Raw genomic sequence first — 15113 nt, 5'->3', positions numbered from 1 at the left:
TCAATGTGATCTGCATATCCATGAAACTAAAACTGAACCATAAGAAAATAGCCAGAAACTTAGTCAAATTAATGAGTATTGTTTTTCTACATCCAATAACAAAAATGTGCCTGCCACATGTCAATATTTATCACACACAATCTCCTTAATCATCAACAAATTTGCAAGATGATCGAGAATGTAGTTAGACTGTAGCTCTTACGCAGTTCTACAATGGCTGTGTGCCTGAGCCAGGAACAGGAGTGGGGAATGTGTGTACATGTAGGTGTTGATGGGAGAGGGACGTGGTTTGCTTTTATATTAGTGATGTGTGTTTATTGAGAAATAGCTGTATAATATAGTACGACTTTTCCCAGCTTCCCCTTGTTGCACTAGACTCTGGGCATTTTATAAGAAAATGTTCATTTAACACATAGATACGTGAGTCTTATAGTCTGTATAAGTTTGTATAATTATGATATAGTTGGACATGACTATGAGAGATCCCCTAACCTTCATATGAATGACTAACTCATAAAGATTACCTTTAAAATTTTTTTAATTAAAAAAATTAAGAAATAGACACCTGGCAATCTTTGTGTTAGGGTAACACTTATTCTATTGTTTTATTGTCCTGTTGGCCAAGTCAGAGTTTCCTTATGTCTAGCAAAAATGACTATAAGGTTCATTTTAGACTGATATTTTTTCTCATTTGAACTGGCCAGAATTATCCTCAAAAACTGTAGATACTTGAAAATGGACTTCAAGTCACCCTGGAGCCTCTTTTTGAATATGTTTTCACCTTTCCTTGTCAGGCTCCTTTTCCGTCCCTTTAGCTAGTCAGCTTTCTCTTTGAGTACAGTTGGGTTCTGTACAGTTTTTTTTAGTGTGCTGTTCAAAACAGGATACTTTTCTCCCTCTGACTAATGGGGAGGAGAGAAGAAGAATTATGTTTCAGCCTTGCCTACTCTACTATTGATTTGTGCTGGTATCATATTGACTTTTAACACAATAGCACTGAATTGGTGATTCATATTTGGCTTCTGGCCATCCACCCACTCTCTTTCTGTTTTATTTGTTCTTATTTGCTTTTCCCCATCATGTCTTTGTGGTGCCTGATAATTTTTCCAGGGTATACTCTGTTCTTGCCGTATTAAATATTTTTTAGCTGTTCTTAATAGTCAAGTGTTAATTTCTTCTAACAGCAAAATAGGGGCATGCTTTATAAAACACTGATCTGAACACATGGCTAATTTTGCATAGCTTTTTTTTTCAAAAGCACATAATGTCTGTTCACCTGTGTATGCAAAATATCACCTTTCATAGTATGTTATGTACAGTAGATGCTGAATAAATATTTATTGATAGTTAATGCCCACAGACCATTGTACACAGTAACCATTTCAAGAGTTTGCAGGAAACACTGATTTTTTAAAAAGCATGCTTTGGCCTGTTTTTCTTTCCTGTTTACATTTTAACAATAAGGATGAAAAACTACAAACCAGAGGGCTTCTGTTGTTCTCAGTGAATAACTGAGATGGTGTTTGGTAGCATGCTCACAAGGTTTGTGGAAATTAACTTCACACCAGGAACTCTGTATTGAAATAGATTGTTTAAGAATAATTCTTCTCTTTGAGAAGGGTGAGAGATTAATCTGCAGAAATGTTCATGCTAGAGCTGTGCCTGTGTTGAAATTTGTCAGGGGGAAGATAAATGGGCCCTCCTTGAAAAGTAAATCGCACCATGGCTAATCCCTTGGGAAAGCTGGAGAATTGTTATGGTAGCAAAAGCAACCTCGAAAAAGGAGGCACCATCCCTGTTTACTTAGGAAGGAGGAAGATGGGGAGAAGACATGGATATAAAATGAGATGAAAGTGTACTTGACTTTAAAAATATATTTATTCAAATATATACATGGGATATAATTGTATCTGTATTTTGATTCTTTGGGGAATCATTTGCATACTTTAAATTGAGAGTCGTACTTAGGGCTGATATTAAAAACATTTAACAGCAGTGCATCTAGGCACTGACCATTCAGAATGGATGTCAGGGGAGGTACCTTAGCCAGGTCTTGGTGACCCTACCCAGTTGCCAGGTGTTAACCCTTTAGTTGCTGACTCAGAAGAAATTTGGGAGAGGTTGGAAGACCACTTAGGAGGCTCAGAGTAGTGCCCATTTTCTAACATGTATGGAAGATACTAATATTTTAGTAAACAGTATGGCTCTTCTGGGTATACGATCTAAAATATCAGCCCTCATTCTAGTAGAAAATTATCTAGTAATTTTACTGAAAAAAGAATGTAAATTTTCTTAAAAAGATGGCATATATTAAAGGAAAACTCATGAAATGTCTGTGAAATTTGAAATGTTCATGAAATTTGAATATCAGATAAACAACAAATTTTTTTAATGTAAGTATATCCCAAGAAATATTTGGGACAAACTTATACTAAAACATTATTTATTGTTTATCTGATATTCAAATTTAACTAAGAGCCTTGTATTTTATCTGGCAACCCTAAACAGAATGCATTTAGCAGGAAATGTATCAATATCCTATTGAAAATGTAAATGAAAGAGAACAGAAAGGAGCCCAGCACATTGAGATCACCTGAACATACTTGACAAAGAGCTGCTCTGGAATTCCCGTGATATGGCAAGAAATACATTAAATGCAGAATTATAGAACTACAGATACAAAGGTTACACATAATAAAATGCTTTTGAAATTATACTGAGATTAGGTGGTACTTGCATTTAAAAGAGTTGTCTTTCCCAACTAGGAAAAGCTAATTCAGTCATCATCAAATAGCATTAATCAAGCGCCTGTCTGCATGGGACACTGCAAGGTGTTTTACAAAGTGAGAAAACAGACGTGGCGGGTAGCCTTTGTCAGCCTGTAGTCTAGGCATCTACACTGAAATGCAGTCGTAAAGGAGATAACTGAAGAAATGTTGATAAAGGATCCAGAACCTCCACTCTAAATGGGGAGGAGAAAAACTTGTCTAATTTGTAGGAAAGAGTTTTGTAAATCATTTAAAAATGCAGTTTTATTACAGCCAGACCTTGGTATATACAATTACTGTATATAGTAGATTCAGAAATATAGGCTGTTGTGCAGGGTTTCTCAACCTTGGCAATATTGACATTTTGCACTAGATAATTCTTTGTTGTGAGGAGCTATCCTGTGCATTGTGGGATGTTTAGCAGCATCCCTGGCTTCTTCCCACTAGATGCCAGTTACATGCCTTCTCCCAGTCCTGCCAATCAAAACTGTCTGCTGACGTTGCCAGATGTACCCTGGGAGACAAAATTGCCTTGAGCTGAGAACTACCATTGTAGCAAAGTACGGGATGGAGATCCCCAGCAATGGGGGTGCGGGTGGGGGAGGGAGGAGGTCTCTTCACCCACAAATGTGTCCATAAAAGAGTTAGTTTTAAACATCTGCAGTGTCCAGAAAGCTCTCATATTCAGTCACTACCTCAGGTATAAAAAATACTGATACCTGGCCTCACCGCAGAGATTCTGGTCTTATTGGTCTGGAGGAAGGCCTGGACAGCCTGACGTTTTAAAAATGTCCCAGGTGATTCTAGGTTTAGAATGACTCTTTGGAGTAGTGGTCCTTCAACCTTAGTGAGCAGCAGAATCACCTGGAAGGCTTGTAAACACAGCTTTTCGGGCCTCAGTATTCCTGATTCAGTAGGTCAAGGGTGAGGCCTGAGAATCTGCGTTTCTCCCAAGTTCTCGGATGCCACTGGCGTTGCTGGTCCTCGGAACGCACTTGGAGAACTACTAGTTTAGAGATGCACTCCTGGCCGCTCTTCACCTTCACTTCCCGAGGGGAGGAAGTGTGGCAGAGCAGCAGACGTGGGGGTGGTGGGTTGTAGAGGAGGAGCAGGCCTGTGTGGCCCCATCCCTGCTGAGCCCTTTTTGATGTCTCCCTTCTGCAGGCTGAATACATCCAGCTGTTCTCTGCGGTGCAGTAAAGCAGTCAGCTCCTACACCAGGACCTAGGGGTAAGTCTAGCTGAATTCTAGTTTGCAATTTGGAATACACTTGTGCTCACACATCTAAGCATATTCTCCAGAGCTTGATCAGTCATGAAGCTGACAATTTGCTCCTCCCCTGCCAGGCTGACTTATCTGTCTCTTAATTGGTTCTGACCACGGATCGGGAAAGAGAATAATTCATTGGACCCTTTCCCTTACCATGCATACCCTAATTCAGTCCCTTGGACTTCTGTCTTGTTCTCCAGCATTGGAGAGAGAAGGTCGGACCAGAGGGCATACATATAATCCCTTCCTGAGGTCTGCCCACATAACTCTTTTTTTTTTTAACATCTTTATTGGAGTATAATTGCTTTACAATGGTGTGTTAGTTTCTGCTTTATAACAAAGTGAATCAGCTATACATATACATATATCCCCATATCTCTTCCCTCTTGCGTCTCCCTCCCACCCTCCCTATCCCACCCCTCTAGGTGGTCACAAATCACTGAGCTGATCTCCCTGTGCTATGCAGCTGCTTCCCACTAGCTATCTGTTTTACGTTTGGGTTTGGTAGTGTATATGTGTCCATGCCACTCTCTCACTTCATTCCAGCTTACCCTTCCCCTTCCCCGTGTCCTCAAGTCCATTCTCTACGTCTGCGTCTTTATTTCTGTCCTGCCCCTAGGTTCTTCAGAACCATTTTTTTTTTAAGATTCCATATATATGTGTTAGCATACGGTATTTGTTTTTCCTCTTTCTGACTTACTTCACTCTGTATGACAGCCTCTAGGTCGATCCACCTCACTACAAATAACTCAATTTCATTTCCTTTTAAGGCTGAGTAATATTCCATTGTATATATGTGCCACATCTTCTTTATCCACTCCTCTGTCGATGGACACTTAGGTTGCTTCCATGTCCTGGCTACTGTAAATAGAGTTGTAATGAATATTGTGCCCACGTAACTCTTGATAAAACATAATTGTTGGAAACATTATAAAAATACGAAAAATGTTGGGAAGCATAAATTTAGGCTTTTGGGGTTGTGGCAACATTAAGTTTGTAAGTGTTCATTAAGATAGAAAATGAAAACAAAGAAGTCCTGAGAATTCTCTGGAATAACCCATCAGTGTCAAGGCTGAGTTCGCTGTACCCCTCCCTTCTCTATCCTCCCCTCTGCTGAATCGGGTCTGCAAACCTCACTCTCTTAGTTACAGCAGTTGGCATTCTGGCGCATACTCATGTTTCTAACTCACTGTCTTAGTAATCTGACTTAAATTTTGTTTCCCCACTGTCGCTTGCCTGGTGATATTATAATTCCAATTAATCAGGTTAAAAGTTGGCCTAGAAGAGGGTCATGAGACCTCACTGATATTTGTTCACAGAACACTGCAGTAGTCTTTAAGGGAATTGCCTGCTAAAGTGCTATACATATTAGAGCTACACATAAATATTCATATATTCATTGATGATGGATTGCATGAATAGAATAATGGACAAAGGTGGTTAGGAGAGCTACTCTATTAGAAAAATTTAAAATACAACCCTACTGTCCTACAAGTAGAACTTGAAAATTGCTCCCCAAGGATATTTCTCATCTTCAGCCTTGTCATTCTATGCAAATTCTGGAAGACCCAAGGGGAATGCTAACCCTGCCTCTCCACAAGGGACACTAATTCAGTGTAAGTTTGATTGTGTGTTAAGTGTAAGGTGTCTTTGTCCGATGTTGTGAGGGATGCCAAGATCAGTTAGTCATTTTCATCCCTGGAGAGTGACTCTCCAGTTATAATCCTGGGCTGGAGTTTGGAGAAACTCCCTGGGATTGAATACGATCCCTTTTCATAGCCCATATAGTCCAGAATCTTTTGAGAGGACTGGCAAAATTTAGGCCACCCAATGGGTGTCCTCCTGCTCAGCCAAGTCTGGGAACTGTGCAGACAGTGAAAATAGCACAGGCTTTGGAGTTGGGACTGGGAATGAATTAGAGAACTTTTACTTGCCCGAAGTAAGTTATTTACCTGTCTGAGAGTCACTTTTCTCATCTGTGAAAGTGAGGTAATAAATTTTAACCATGTGAGATGACACTAAGTGAGATAATTATGTAAAATGTCTGGCACTGAGTAGGTATTCAATAAAGGGTAGCTGCAGTGTCACTATTGTTTTCATCAACAGCACCCAAATTAGATCCTAGGTCCAGATCTGAAACATGCAGTACTCTTGGGGCCATATGGAATGAAAGAGGAATCCTCAGGCTTGCAGAGGTTTGAAAGCAGACTAGTGGCCTCCCTCTGTGGCTGGCAGGAGCAAGGAGCAAGGACTGTTTCTCTCTCTGTGTTCGCAACTTCACCTTTGGTGGCAGGTTGTGTAAACAGGGATGTGCCTCTTCAGGGCTGGGAAGCGATCCCTCCTGCCTCTGAGCTGGGTCCAGTTGTCATCACATGCTGTGGTCAGTGTTAGTCTCCACATTTTAAGAAGATTGTGGAGATATTTGAGAGGTTCAGAGAGGACCATGCTGGTTTGAGGGTTGCAGTGTGTCATTGTGATGGTTCATTTTATGTCATCTTGACTGGGTTATGGGGTGTCCAGATATTTGGTTAAACTTTATTTCTGGATGTGTGTGTGATGGTGTTTCTGGATGAGATTTACACTTGAATCCATAGAGTGAGTAAAGTAGATTGTCCTCCCCAATGTAAGTGGACTACATTCAATCCATTGGAGGCCTGAATAGAATAAAATGCTGAGTAAGAAAGAATTCTTTCTCTCTGCTTGACTATCTTTGAGTTAGGATATTAGTCTTCTTCTGCCTTTGGACCGAGGCTCGGACTAGAATTACACCATTGGCTCTCCTGGGACTCTAGCTTATGGACTATAGATCTTGGTACTTCTCAGCCTCCTTAATTGTACGAGCCACTTTCTTACAGTAAATCTCTCTCTCTTCTATTGGTTCTGTTTCTCTGGAGAACTCAGACTAATACAGTCATCTATGAAAGATGTTAGATTACATATTACAGGAAACAAACAACAGGCGGGCTTGCCGTTCAGACACAGAAGGGGAAGGGGTACACATAGGAAGGTGCTGAGCAGTTAAATGCCATGTGGCAGAAAAAATGGGTTTAAATGCCACAGGCTAGCCAGAAGAAAGAGACTTGACAACAAGGCTGATTAAGTACTGCAACCAGATAACAAGGGTGAATGTGGGACCCAGTTCTGCAGAACCTGGAGAACAGGCTGAACATCCATGTTTCTTGAAACCTCGGGAGAAGGTCTTGTCTGGAGATAGAATTTGTGCTGAATCACTCCATGAATTTCCTTCTGAGACTGAGATAGGTTTATTTTGACCACTTGGAAGTCCAGAGGAACTTCTGGAAATTAGACTTTGATGGGATTTAATATAAGCAAAATTTTATTTATTTTTATAATTAAAAATCTAGGACTTGGACAATTGCTATTTTGCACTTAATATTTGCAATTAATATTAAATGACGTGGGGTAATTATGGCTTTTGCCTCTATTAGAAGTGAAGGTCACATTGACTGAGTGAGGACTTAGGATGTTGATTCTTCGCTGTTTCTTCAGCCCTTTTGGGCACTGACTTGTTTGAAAATTGATACTGAACTCAAGAAGGGGGAGGCGTCTTATGGGGTTTGAATTTAGGATCTCAACATTGGAATTATTTTTCCTTCCTTTGCCCATTCTTAATGCAATCAATAAACTTTTCTAATACACCAACTTTGTGCTAACTACTATGGAGGATAAAAAATGAAGATACTAACTATGCCATCAAAGACATAATCTTTATTTTTCCATTATCTGGCACAATGGGTTATTTAGTTAGTGAGTTACTTCTTAAATGGAGCACTTGAGCGCCTGATTCTAAGTGTTATGAGTTGAATTGTGTGCCCTCAAAAAGATAGGTTGAAGTCCTAACCCCCAGTACCTCAGAATGTGACTTTATTTGGAAATAGAGTCTTTGCAAATTTATCTAGGTTATAATGAGATAATTAGGGTGATCCCTAATCCAATATGGCTTGTGCCCTTTTTAATTTTTTTTTTTAAACTTTGGGTTTATTTATTTATTTATTTATTTATGGCTGTGTTGGGTCTTCATTTCTGTGCGTGGGCTTCCTCTAGTTGCAGCGAGCGGGGGCCACTCTTCATCGCGGTGCGTGGGCCTCTCACTATTGCAGCCTCTCTTGTTGCGGAGCACAGGCTCCAGACGCGCAGGCTCAGCAATTGTGGCTCATGGGCCCAGTTGCTCCGCGGCATGTGGGATCTTCCCAGACCAGGGCTCAAACCCGTGTCCCCTGCATTGGCAGGCGGATTCTCAACCACTGCACCACCAGGGAAGCCCCGCTTGTGTCCTTTTAAAAAGGAGAAATTCGGACACAGAGACAGGGAGAATGCCATGGGAAGACGGAGGATTGGAGTAATGCATCCAACAAGCCAAGGAATGCCAGTAATTACCAGCAAACCACCAGAAGCCAGGAAGAGGCAAGGGGGCATTCCCCTACAGGGTTTAGAGGGAGCATAGGTCTGCTGATACCTCAATTTCAGACTTCTAGTCTCCAGAACTGTGAGACAATAAATCTCTATTTTATGCCACACAGTTTTTGGTACTTTGTTATGGCAGCCCAAGGAAACTAATGCATTAGGTTAGGAGACAGATATAACTAAGGAAAATACAATGATGTGTGTGCACTGATAAAGATGTAAAGGGATAGAAAGGTGCCCTCAAAGGGGGCGTTGGAAGGATCCAGTGAATAAGGATAGAAAAGAACTTAAATGTGAGATGACATATAGGCTTGGTCTTCTAGTGGCCTTTGTGCTAATCCTGTCATGATGATCCTGATTCATTACTTCATCTCTGATTTAGGGTCCCCAAAATAGTCCGGCCAGGAAGAGTGTGGTGACATACACAGTGAAAATCAGAAGTGACACTTGAGCCATTTAAAAACACTTAAAGCATAAATACATTTCCACTAACCTTACACACATTTATGATTTTTAATTGTTGGACATTCTCTGTTTATCAGGCCCTGAAGTTGGTCGAAGTTTGGTTAGCATATTTGAATATTCATATTTCCTGGTATTTATATACCAGGATACAAAGGAGAGCCACATGAAATCCCTGGGCTCATGTACCCACCCAAAGATCAATCTGGAAAGGTCAAGGGTGGCTTTCTCTCTGCAGGCTTCAGTGGCTTTGATTTCTGAGTTTTTACAGGCAGGATAAGACCCATTCTAAACTCACTTCTTACATGACTTTTAAGCTTTCACATCTTCCTTTTCTGTAAGATTCTAGTGCAGTATCTACGTCCATACAAATGCAGCTACACAAGCTGATCTAGTACAAAAAGTCAGGGACACAGGGACATAGGTTTCAGGGTAGATGAGTTTTCTAACAAAAACTACAATATGTACAGAAAGTTACAGATTGTGACAAACGTCTTTTGCCTTTAGGATTAGCTGGTTTAAAAATCAATTTGATTAACCATGACATATAACAAGAATTTTCACAACAGTGCAAAAATAAAAAGTTACTTTGGGGTGGGAATATTTATCACAGCATATTTTTTGATAGAGATGACGGACTTCATTTTTAAACACATTCTATTTCTCCTATATTTTTCTTTGAGTCCTTAGAAGAAAGTTACTATACAAATTCTAGTTATTTTTATTGACTCCTATGTTACAGTGGAGCTAGATTGAATAGAGTTTCAAGTCAAGAGTTGCTAGATATTTTCAGGCCACTTGGCGCCTCAAACAGGTAAGCACTTTTTCTCAAAGAGAAGTGTCCTATGTGTTGATCTTACTCTGCTCCAGCATTTGGCAATTATCTGAAGTTTTAAACATCTCTTTAGAATTCCCAGCTTTTTCAGGGCCAATTTCTATTCAAGGTTTTTATAGCTATTCTCTTATGACGTTTATCATTCCAAGCATTTGAACATCCATATTAACACTCACATGTGTCTTTGCCATGCATTTTTTTCATTTGCCTGTCCAAGCTCATTCTTCAGATGGTAAATTTCCTAAGGTCAGTGAGTGTGTGTATATGTGATTCTCTTATATTACTGGGTTTTGTCCACAGGGCATGTTCAACTCATGTTGCTATGGTGAAAATAAAGCCCAGAACCAACCCTGCAGCTCCCTCTGCCAAGGAGGAGGGGTCTTCCCTTCTCCCTCTTCTTGCCCCACAGTGATGCAAAGATTCTAGATCTCCATTCTCATGGATCTATGAAATGCTTACTTCCTGTTTTACCCTCTCTTCTCTCCTAAGGAGTATGTGTGTTTTCATCATTTTCATCCTTTATCACAGAAGTAGAGAAGTGCTTGTCTCTTTGTGGAGTCACAGCCAACCCACCACACCTAGTCACCTAACCTCATTAGCATGTGTGCACAGGACACTAAGAAGAGGGGGGAAGAAGGTAAAGGGACATTCTGCCCAGTATCCTGACTTTTCAAATATTATCTCCCAAGGAAATAGACTATGAGACAGAACAGAGTTCTCATCTAGATATGCCATTTCCTCACTGGTGACCCTGAGTTAGTTACTTCATATCTGGGAGTTTTGGTTTCCTCATCTGTAAAATGGGAATAATGCACCCTGCTTGCCTTGTGGGTGTATTCATACAAATGCAAGGTAGAACTATTTGGGGGCCAGTTACAGCGATCATGAACCAGTCTTAAGATGGCCAACATATTTTTGTGTGTTCAGACCATTCTCTTTTGTTGACTGCCTCACACTTCAGCCGAGGGTGCACATCCCTCGCTCCTTGTTGACACTTCTAGGACTGTGATGGGGCCAGTTGCTTCTGGGAGAAGAAGGGCTGTGGTGGATTGAACAGATATCCAGTCGAATAGCAAAACACTTGCCAACCAAGTCTGTGCTGCATGAAATGACTTGGTAGACTATATTGAAACTAATAAATATTGTATTATGAAGTTTTACCAAATTTAGGAAATAGTTCCTGGGGAGCATTTCTCTAGCATGTTCCTGAAGGGGTCTATGTTGTGGAGCTTCCTTTGAGGAAAGAGCCTATATGCAGCAATTATTTGGTTGAACCACATGAAATTGCAATATTTAACCATTTTTGACCTACAAAACGACAATTATATGGAATTCAACCCGATACCTCTTGTTACAGCCCCGCATTCTGCTGGGGATTATGGAGTCACAGCCTGGTCCTGGGGCCCTGTAGTCATGATGACAAAAAAATTCTGCTGAAGAGAACTCCTAGCTGTTACCAAAAAAATGTTTTCCTCAGATTTTGCAAGTCTGCCGTATGTCTTTCTTTAATTGAAAACAAAGACATGAAGTGTAGCTGCTATGTGTCTGGCAGAAGTCTTTTTATGCCTGGAATTAGTAAATTTCAAGATGCTTCTTTACAGTGACTGGCAAAAGCTGCAAAAGTAAAATATGTAAACAGAAAAGAACTCCATGGCTAGGCGGGTGCATACTCCAAAGAGTATTAATTTGCATAATAAATAGTTCAATATTCAGGAGATTATAAAATAGCAATTACTGTTGAGTTGCTATATTAGGGCTTGCTAACAAACAAAGACACTTAAAATGCAATAGTTTGCTTTTACAAAGAAGTTCTCCTAAAATCTTTATCTTGAAACAAGATTCTATTTATTTTTTAAAGAGTTTTGACAGCCTTTGCACATTTCTTTGAAAGAGAAGCAGAAATATTCTAGCTAAAAACAAAACCAAAAAATACTAATAAACAATCTATCACAAAAAAATAATGAGCCATTAATTTTTTTTATCTGTTAAAAAAAAAAGAGTATGTGCTTCGTAGAGTGCTTTCCTCATGTGAGAAGAGTACAGGGAGACCAGTGGGGAAGTGTGGAGTCAGACCATGCAGTAGTAGGCGGTATACTCAGGCAGGGGGTAGAAACAGAAGTCATTACATGTGAAAAAATCCACAGCCTGCTTATGCTAGTAGAAGGGTCGATCCTTCTAAAACACCATCGGTGTTTTTGAAAATGACTCAAGTGTTCCAGACATTGTATATCCAAGTGCAGTTTCTACTTGCTTGACATACTGTAAGCATTTAATATTGGAAAAGAAATATAGCTTTTTAAGTTGGTGTATTTTTTCAATAAATGTCATAGTTTGAATGCCCTTACATAGAACTTAATTTTTCAATAACATTGGTTTTAGAGTTTTATATGTGTATATATTACATTAAGCCATTTGATTAAAAGTATATCTACACGTATAAACCTATTTTTATAAATCTTTGTTTCCTGCTATGAAGAGAACATGGTGACATCAAGGAAGTTTCTATTTACACTGGTTTGTCTGAGGAGATCCTTGTTAAAACGATGCTCTTGGAGTTGGGATGGCTTCATTTGTTAGGCTAGTGGTTGCCCCAGCATGGTTGAGAGCTGACAGGATGAGAAAGGAGAAGACCAAGAAAACGAACATTCATTGATTACCTGTTGGGTGCTGGGAGCTGTGCTGAACAGTGGAAGGCTCTGTTAAGTTTATATGACACCCCAAAGTTTATTACACAGTTATATTACAAAGTTATTATATTACAAAGTTATATTACACAGTGTTAGGTTTATATTATACCCCAAAGTTAGCCACATCATCACAATGTTCCCAACAGCTCCAGGGCTTAAAAACTCCCAGGATGCCAAACAAAGGGACGGTTTATCTTTTGGTGTGCAGAAGCCGTCTCTAATTAAGACACCAAAATTAAGCCCCCATCTCATTAGGAGATGCATTTCCAATAAAATTTTACTTCTTATATTTAATGATCTTTATCAAGCATTTTTGAAATATTTATATTGTTTTGTTAAACTGTGTACTACTAATGCTTAAAAAAAAAACCCTCTATGCAGAAGAATTTTTTTTAGTACTTAAGACCTCATGATAACAGGATGTTTTTTAAGTTAAAAAAATTCATTTTATATACTTTTTTGCTGCAGAGAAGTATGATAACATAATCAATAAAGGACTTTCAAATATTAAACACTTATTATAGTAAGATAAAACCGTATGAGAAAAGAGAAATGGAAACACAATTTCAGTGGGAAAAAATGATCATGTAAAATTTGCAACTATTTAAGAAAATTTGGTTGAATCTATTTTTCAATGGATGGTGATGAGTGTCAAATCACTATGGCATTTATGTCCCATTGAATTCATTGAAAAGAGTAATGTAAAGTTGTATTTTAAAATGTCAGTATTACATCCTTTACAACTATTTTCACTTATGATTAATTTAAGATGTCAACTTGAAATGTATGAGGGACACGTAGTTTTTCAAATTTATGGGCATTTTCTCCTGCCTCCTTATGTGTGTAGCCTCAAAGAAGATGCCCCTTGAAGGTTGAGACTTTAAAGAAGTTTAGACTTCAGTTTATCTTCTTTTGACTACTTAAAAAAAAGAACCTTCAATTTTTGGTACACTGCAAGGTAGAATATAGACAAACATGATTTCTTCACTCATTTCCACCACCAATCCCTGTCCTTGTTCTGTATTTGCTTATTGCCTTCCCATAGCACGTGAAGTCAAAGACAGTGTCTTGCTCAGTGGTGGCACTTTTGGAGTGTTTAATAGCTATATTTGAAAATTTGGCTCAAATATTCATTTCTTTATGGCCTGCAAAAACTTTTTTTCCTATGATAATTTACTTACTTAGAAGCTCAGCTCATGTGATCAAATATTTCTTTTAGATGTAGATGAATGACAGTCCAGGCTTGTGCATTGTGCAAACTGTGTGTCACGTTCTTCTGCCACCATGCCTCCTGGCTTTCCTCTTGGTGACTAGGTGTCTCCTTTTCTCTACTAGGATGGGCATTTCCTCCATATGTCACATGTGGGAAAAAAATTTAGAGAAGTCACTGCTTTTGTTACAGCTTCTTTGTCCTTACAGGTGCTCTTAAAATCTTAGCCACTGTCAGTTGAATCATCTTTAAGCGATCACATTTACTCCATATTAGACGATAACTAGGGACTTCCCTGGTGGTGCAGTGGTTAAGAATCCGCCTGCCAATGCAGGGGACACGGGTTCAAGCCCTGGTCTGGGAAGATCCCACATGCCGCTGAGCAACTAAGCCCCTGCGCCACAACTACTGAGCCTGCGCTCTAGAGCCCGCGAGCCACAACTACTGCCTGCCTAGAGCCCGTTCTCCACAACAAGAGAAGCCACTGCATGAGAAGCCCGTGTACAGCAACAAAGAGTAACCCCCGTCGCCACGATTAGAGAAAGCCCGCACTCAGCAACAAAGACCCAACGCAGCCAAAAGTGAATTAATAACTTAATTAATTTAAAAAAAAAGAAGATAACTAACATTTGGTCTTTGTATCCCTCTGACGTCTTGATACTTCCAAATCTTCATTCTATATCCCGTTTGCTAATATTTCACATTTTGTCCTTTAAAATTACTATAAGTACTAAACTGATACATGCTAAGTATAAATGCAAAGTTGTCAAATCCATAAATGTTGTTGCTAGGTCTGGTCTAACTTAGTCATAATTGCAATTCTGCTTTATTGCAAAAGAGAAGTCTAGGATGCCATCATAAAAATCTTTTGAGCTCCCACATAACGTTTCTGCAGAGGTTATATTGGGACTTGCCAGTATTCAATGCTACTTACTTTTCATGAACATGCCATATCAGGGTGGCCTGCCCTTGGAAATGTAGCAGAAGTTGAATATAAATGCCCAGGGGCTGTTCCTGGTGCAATAGCTTGTTTAGTTAATGCAACAATTCTTCCCATAAATATATTTATAACCCTGGTCTGTCAACATCAGTATAGTCTCAATGATATGTCAGTTTTTAGAGAAAATCAAAACGTAACTAAAAATTTTGCAGGCCCTGACTATGAAATATGTTACAGCTTTCATAACCAAACCTTCTACTTTTTGTTTTGCTTCACCTGAATTCTTGTGGCAATCAAATCACAAAAATAGTCTCCATAATTCAAAAAAAATATGCAACAGTATTAAATATATATTCAAGGTATCTTGTCACCTGAATCAAAATGTGTTCTCTTATCTTGACATTTTTCCATGAGAAATCAGCTAACATTACCCTAGAAGGTGTTGTCTAAGAATGTTAAATGAACTTTTCTTTCTGGATGCCTTTTTGGCAACTGAGAAAGATCAATAAATTATATG

The 15113-nt window shown here is 39.2% G+C and overlaps 1 long non-coding RNA gene across 1 annotated transcript in view; it reads left to right on the top strand.

Annotated features, from left to right (window-relative positions):
- The window catches only part of LOC309631769, a 551953-nt gene that overhangs the window by 110701 nt on the left and 426139 nt on the right, over positions 1-15113 (top strand). The window contains exon 3 of the long non-coding RNA XR_014246515.1: positions 3933-3998. This is a non-coding gene — a long non-coding RNA (uncharacterized lncRNA). The remainder of the gene's footprint in view (positions 1-3932; positions 3999-15113) is intronic.

The sequence above is a fragment of the Balaenoptera borealis genome, assembly GCF_965194805.1.
Source record: "Balaenoptera borealis genome assembly, chromosome: 7".
NCBI classification, from domain to species: domain Eukaryota; kingdom Metazoa; phylum Chordata; class Mammalia; order Artiodactyla; family Balaenopteridae; genus Balaenoptera; species Balaenoptera borealis.
The sequence above is the reverse complement of the archived record's forward strand: the minus strand, read 5'-3'. Positions and strand labels throughout refer to the sequence as shown.